We start from the raw sequence: 7,627 nt of genomic DNA, 5'->3' as shown, positions 1-7,627 counted from the left end.
AATGACTATGAGTACTAGAGAAATAGGGTAACCAACAGAACGTAGTTCCTCAAATGATAGCAACATATTTTTCGAAGGTGTGATTCTCAAGCATCGATAAGTACATATATATGTTTTTCATTGACAGGATTGTGGACAGTGCGTTAAAAATATGAAGTGAAGTTCTAATGATTTCGCTTTGTTGAAATTATAGTATATTAAACCATGAATGCAAAATTTAATATTTTTGCACCACCGATTGTGCCTATTCATGCATTAAATTTCATTGGTAAAAAGTTAATAGAGTTTATTTAATTGAAATACATTCTTTTATTAATTGGACATAAAAGTGAACGCTTAGCAATTAAAATTTTCGCTTGTAATTCGGTCGTTTTTTTTCATTATCTCAGCGTCAAATCCAAAAGGTTTTGTGACTCCATATCAATGCAGGAAAATTACAATTAATTGATTAATTAACCAGCGAAGATATATGTATGTCATTCGCATGGTTTATACTTTTTCGATTTAGTTTTAAACTAAGAGAAAATATAGCTCTGCTATGCAAGAGATGTGAAACTTTTTTTTCGGCCATAGCGTGGTATTCTTCATCCACTTAATTGTGAATCATTTCGATAGAGCATTAAATGTTTCTGGCAAAGGCATCACTCTGGTCGTTCAATTACTGCGGAAAATCAATTAACAAAATTTGCTTTTCATCTAGGATGTGGGGCATGCTCAGAAATGCACGTAAGCATACACGCTAGGTAATAATTAAATTTGTGTATCACTGGTTCTTTTTCCACTTCAAACCTTTGGAGTCTACTCTTTTTTAGAGGTTTTAATTTTATGAGCAATTAATAAGTTAAATAAATTGCAAATGAAGTTGATTAACTATTCCAAGCTTTTAATTTCGGAGATTTAGAGGGTTTAAATTAATTATTTTTCCCAGCTCGTCAACAGATTGCTTACATTTGTGGTTTTCTGCATTTTCCCACCCCCACTCTGATCCAACCCATATCCAGGGGTGTGAGTAAGTTGGGTAGGGGAGGGTCGGGGGATTTCAAATTAAAACGCTTCGTAATTAATTCGTACAGTTCATCCAATTCATACCGTTTTGGAGGACTCATTTATATTACACACACAAACACGCTTCACCGTTTCTTATTTGCAGAATTCATAATTACTTTCGTCAGATGGTGTAGGTTTTGTGTTTGTATATCTATATATATATTTTAAATTGAGTTTCTCCACAGAATACTATAATCCAGAGTGCATTTATGTGAGTTGTTTTTAAACCTATTTCGTAACGCAACATCTGGTTTCATGGCGATGTAATTCTTTTTAATCTTTTTTCTTTCAATTTTGAGTCGAGTTGGAAAAAGTTGGAGGGAGGAAAAAAACCTTGACCGTGTGTCATCTGTCAACAGAAACGAAGCGATCTGGTTTCCCCGAAAATATTCCTAATTCTCTAATTAAAAAGATCACAGCCGGAAAAATAAACGTTCCGAATTAAATGAGATACGCGAATTAGTTCATCGAGGTACGGACATTTGTTCACGCTTGGAAAAATATGTAGGCTAAACAACATTAAATAATCTCGTTTGCCCCAGGGGAACGAATTAAGCGGCTTGAATCATTTACGCTGATAATACTCAGCGGGGCCGAAAATATTCTCAATTATTCCTCGTTTATGATTAATTCACGAAACATAGCGGTTGAATGGACAATTTCATTCCTCATTTGCATATTACGAACGCTTGAAGCACACAGCCGGTGCTAAACGGTGGGGATAAATAGTAGAAATTTTTAATTTCCTTACGGAATGGAATTCGCTCCAACCAGGGCGCAGCGTTAATGTCTCATGCAAGTGGCGTATAGGTAGTACTGATGCATACCGTGCAAGAGTTTCCTGTTTTTTTTGTAGCGAATAGCGAAATTCACGTGAATGCGTGTGGCACCACTGTATGTTTAAATGATGCTGAAAGTTGAAACTTTTTCAATTCTAATATTTCCTCAAATTAATTATAGCTCTCGCCAATTCATTTTCAATTGACGGGGGGAGAAGCCAAGGGGATCAAGTGATTTTCTCTAAATAGAGTTAGGTAAAGAAATTTTTAGGAGATATGTACTTGGCGGCCCAAGGATACGAGTGAGTCTCTGTTCTGTGCTGACATCAAGTGGAAAATGAAATTCAAAGTGCAAGTCAAAATATCTAGCTGATTTCGTTTGTTTTTTACATAATTTCTGTGCTTAACTCTGCTTAGAAAAATACATCACTAGTAACCTTTGGCTTCACACCCCCTCAGTTGGTTTCACGTCTATGGAATAATGTTATCACTTCAATATTAGCAATTACGGATAAGAATCTAATTAGCAGTAAATGAAAATTTCTTTCAATATTGAGTTGAGTTAGAAAAAGTTGAAGGGAGGAAAACCTTGACTGTGGCCTATGCAAGGTGGCGAGGGACCAGGGGCCCCATATTGCAGCCAAAATTTTCTTTCTTCTTGTTGAACTGGTCGATATATTTTATCTGACGTGTTTATAGGTATTCAGCAAAGGTAAGAAAGAAAAATGAGTGACTAATAATGTTTTATTAATCTATTTTGATTTCATATTCATTTTCATCCCGGATGGCAGAGGGACAAAGTCACGTACTTTATACAGAAAAGGGACAGGATTCAAGTTGGACCTGAACAACGGTTTCTCCTCTGAGGTGAGTCCGTTTTGGAATGCCATCGATGTATATTGAGTGATGAATTTAGGAATGGTATTTGATTTTTATACACAGGTAGTCGGTACTATACCACTGAGTCACTCAGGACACTGAAAATTTGCTAGGGAGTCACTACTACGGCATTAATGGCACGATTTAATTTTGGAGAATGACGAGCAGTTCCCGAAACCTATGTATTTTATCTATAATGTATTTTGGGGTGAAAAAAATTGCTTCACTATCGAAACATTTTATATTTAAGCATAAATAAATACTTTCTTAACTCCATAGCATTAAAGTGCTGCCGTTAAACTTTAGGGTTTGGACCTCTGAAGTTGGAAAGAGTTAGGAAACAGCGTTAAGGATAATAAAATACTGTGACACAGTCGTGCATGAAATGCACAGCCAAGGTTTAAAAAGTAGCTCTTATGAGCGACATAAAAACTCGCCATTGGCGTGGAAGGCGGTCGCGTTAAACTTGAGCTCTCCGCTATTCTTGGATTTGAATCTCCCCCTTCTACTACTTGGCGTAATGTTTGCGTTTTGTCCGGACCTCTGACGACCACTCAGTGAACTTGCTTGATGGTGTAAAACTCGTGAAAACCCACCGCTGAGATCGGGCGAAGAAAAAAAAAACTCTCCCGTCTGCATGTCGTTGCAAAAGGTTAAATGGTCCAGACGAGCTTTGTAAGTAATTTCTCGTATTCGCGCCTTTCAAAAAGTTTTTCATCGTGCTTTGAAGAAAAAAAGTGTATGCCACCTCCTCCTCTCCGACGTGTCCATAAAGTTGTTGCGGACATTTTACGATGCACAATAAGCATGGTAGGGTCGCTATTTTTTAAAGGCTATGGGGTCTTGCGATACAGGCTCTCTCTCTCTCCAACCCGTCACCACGTGATACCGTGAGAAGACGAGGTTTCCAAGGGTAATAAAACTAGTTTTACTCGCCCCGCGATGAGTGAAGTTCTTACCCCCTCCAAACCCCTAGCCCTCCTTCCACTTTGGCGAGCGGTTGCGTAGACGTCTGGCCGTCTACTTACGTGATTTGCGGAATGGAAATTTTTGCACCTCACTCGAATGTCTGTTTGCTCAAGTTCCTCATTCCTCATCCAGCCCGCGCTTAGCAGTCAAATTACGGAAATACTGCCTTTCGTTGAAGCATTAGTTGGTTACCATTAGCCTTATGATACTAATGACATTTAGTTCGACTCATTTAAGTCATACATTATAGTATTACATTCCTTACACTAATACTCTGGGGGGGGGGGGGGATCTGCAGACCAAACGGAAATTTCCAGAATTTTCGTACATTATTGAATTTTGATGGGTTATTTGCCTTTTTTGCCTTAAATATTTATGATGAATTGCATTAAACCGGTCTCGGTGGCGGTGGGGTAAAGTCCTCGCCTGACAAACCGTAGGTCGTGGGTTCGAATCCCGCCTGGGTAGGTGATTCCTATCCTATCCAGGGCGTGGATGCTTGTGTTGTATTTTGTTAATGCTGGAAACCTTTGTTGTAAAAGGCCGCTATGTGTTGTTTACGGGGAAGTTGACAATAAATTTAAAAAAATAAATAAACAAAATTAATCATACCATTTTCGTCTAATCAAAAAATTAGCAAATTTTAATTAATCTGCTGAAATATCTCCAAAGATTGCTCATCCTTGGAATATCTACTCCCCCAACCTCACCGGAATAAGCCTGCAGCCTTTTCTCGTCACTCTACCAGTTTTACAACTTTTATTGGGCCCTATGACGCTGCACCGTGTCTCCTTCCGTTGTTAAGATAAAATAATTCACGAAATGGAGAAATTTCACGATTTTATTCAAGCTGAAAGTGCTCCAATTGGTCTGAAAACTAGTTTCTCAGTGAATCATGTGGTCTAGATTCGAGAAATGGCATTGAAACCAATGGGAAATGACACCAAAGTCATTGTGGCAGCTGTTAGTTCACACCATATCACACTGTCACAGACAGGAAGCTTGGAAACCAATAACCTTCTGGTATTCAATTTAATTAGGTTGGATAACACAGAAAAAACAAGCCCTATCCGATTTGTTCCCCTGAGGGTCAGGAAGAAGTGATTTGCACTCTCACTTTTTTTTATAACGGTACGATGTATTCCCAGTCAAACTATAGGTCTCTCTCTTCACGAAAAGTTCAATGATTTGTACCAAAAGAAGTATACTCTTAGTTGCAACGATGTGAATAACGATGTTATTTTGATGGACGCCATTGTTTTAGGACGAATACCAAATATTACCTTGAGCTAAAAACAAAAAAAATTCCATCCACCTAATAGTATTCTATTTCATCCGGAACTTTTACTGGTTCCCTCAATTTACAGTAAGTTTTCCCATTCAAATCATTTATTATTCATCCTATCCCACATATTTCTAGTGTTATTCAATTCCAAAAATAGTTGATGCTCATACCAAGAAATGAGTACACTTACCTGATAGTGTACCTCCTGGAACCCTTGTTCAAAGAATTTTTCTTTCTGCTTACCTGTAATAAATGAAATACAACATTTTAAAAATACGATAAATGTAAATTACTTAAATATTTTAACATTATTTTGAAATAAAATAACGTATCTACCACTGAAACTCTTCGAAGAGAATAATTACCTAATGAATACTATGATTCTTAGAAACCAATTCCCATTACTTGGGCACATTTTAATAATAACCCTGAATGAAAAGCCATTAATTTTGTAGTAATTTAAGAAATAAATAAAGAGTAAAGTAAGTAATTTTCGAAAAAAGTGACTTAAAATATTCGCTCTTTGTACCATTTCACGCAGATTATATTTTTTTGTTCCTGTACTCGGAAATGATGTTTCATATGATTTTATGTGTAGTCGTCTTCATTTATTGATCAATTCAGGCTGGCATTTAAAGACCTCAGGAGTGAATACTGGGAAATGATGTTTAATATGCCTTTGCATGTATTCCGCTTCATTTCTTGATCGATTCAGGTTGGTACTTGAAGATTTCAATGGTGAATACTGGGAATATGTGGGAATGAAACGGTTTGGCTTCACTGCTACAGGCGTTGTATGGTGTCAGAGAAATCTTGTTACGACGCAACAACCCCATCCTTTTTTTTCAATTCTCAGCTAACGTTTCACTTGTCCCCTCTCTTTTCTATTTATTTTTCTCTCTCTGAAAACCTTACCGACCTCTTGACTGTACACCTATGTACACGTACACACACACAAAACTCCCATCAGCCCCTTCCTTCCTCTGGTGAGCCTCAACCCCACTGACTGCAGCTTCCCCGACGAGGGGCAAATGTTGGGTACCTCCTGTTGCTGCGCCGCCGAGCCGAGCTCAAAACGGATGAATGAAGTAAATGGCGGAGCAGATAAGCTTCCCACTCCATCCTTCCTTCTCGTTCGTTGCATCGGTGGTTTGGCTTGCGCGGAATGGAGAGTGAGAGATCTATTTCCTTTCGTTCCCGTTGGCGTCGCCACTCTCGACCCATTGCTTTGCCGAATGATAATAAACTGAATGAGGGAAAAAAGCGCTAATTCTTGCATCCTCTGTTTTTTTTTACAGCCATGGTTTTTAAGCGGAGTGTACGAAATCCGGGTTTCACAATCCAATCTAACTTGGTAGTGTTTAAGTCCTTCGTGTCCCAAAGATAGCGCCTCGAATCACTTCCAGATCAACCAGACTAGAATCACCCCCATAAAACCAATACTTTAAACAAAAACGTGTAAATATGTAAACAAGTCAATTTTTTCCCTTCAGAACGTTTGGCGTCTTTGTTTAGCCATGGTCCTGTGGTTACGGTGTTCGATTTACATGCCGATGTGTTGAGATCAAGTCTGTGACACATTTTTTTTCATAATTTCTTCCACTTCAACTATTCGCTATAAAACTACTAGGGTGATTCGAGGGTGATTCGAGGATAACACCCGATGGACCGTGTGGTGTGCATGTGGCGGTCCTCTTGCATGCTGCATGTTGGTGATTTGTCACCCCCTGCCAAACACCCTAAAGGTGGCTCGCAGGGTATTATGTAGATGCAGATGTAGACTATAGTACTGAAAATTTTCGATTGAATTCTAAGGCACGATTTCGTACGCTTCCATTGTAAGAGGTCGCCAATATTTTGATTCCTTGTATCTACTTAATAACCCGCAAATTTATTAAATTTTCGTTTATCAGGGGACGTTAAGACATCGTAACTGTCACAAACTGATCACATTGTGGGACAAGTGGGGGCAAGTTCCCTCCCCTAGACCACCTCGGAGTTTGAGAATTTTTGTTTGGGGCAGTCTGACGGCTTCACCTGAAATATGGACCCTAGACTCTTCTTCAGGCGCTCTTCCCTAGCTAACGACTACACTAGACTACCACGCTCAAAAAACATCGTAATGCTTGAAAATATTCATTAGCGACTCGAAGAAATTAATATTCCCACGTTAACACAGTTAATTCAATTTTTTTTATCTCTAAGGAGCGCATTTACTCACCATGAAGAAAGAAATGTAACATTAGTTCTACAATGAAGCGTTCTATTCAGTTGGTTTTATCTTCAATAATTTCTTTTAGCATTTTAAGGTCGCAATTCGCCCCGATAAATAATATGATTTTTAAAGTTACATCTAATGAAATTATTCTAACGCTTTCCGCATTAATTAATTTTAGTGAGTGCTGAACAATTTTATTTCGGCAACTATAATATTGTAATTGGTATGGAAGAACTTCAATAAAAACATGCAGTCGAGTTTTTGATACCGATTTTCTCAATAAAATTAAATTTACATGAACTAATGGATTGCAAAATTAAACCTCAGCCGTGGTGGGTTGTCTTTACTATACAGAAGCTACGATGGTCTTGTTACTTATTCAGGAGAAAATACACGCGCTGAAGCTTACATCGTTTTATTTCCCTGACTGCTGACAATAACCGATTGTTA

Source organism: Ischnura elegans, chromosome 7 (genome assembly GCF_921293095.1).
Source record: "Ischnura elegans chromosome 7, ioIscEleg1.1, whole genome shotgun sequence".
NCBI classification, from domain to species: Eukaryota; Metazoa; Arthropoda; class Insecta; order Odonata; family Coenagrionidae; genus Ischnura; species Ischnura elegans.
The sequence above is the reverse complement of the archived record's forward strand: the minus strand, read 5'-3'. Positions refer to the sequence as shown.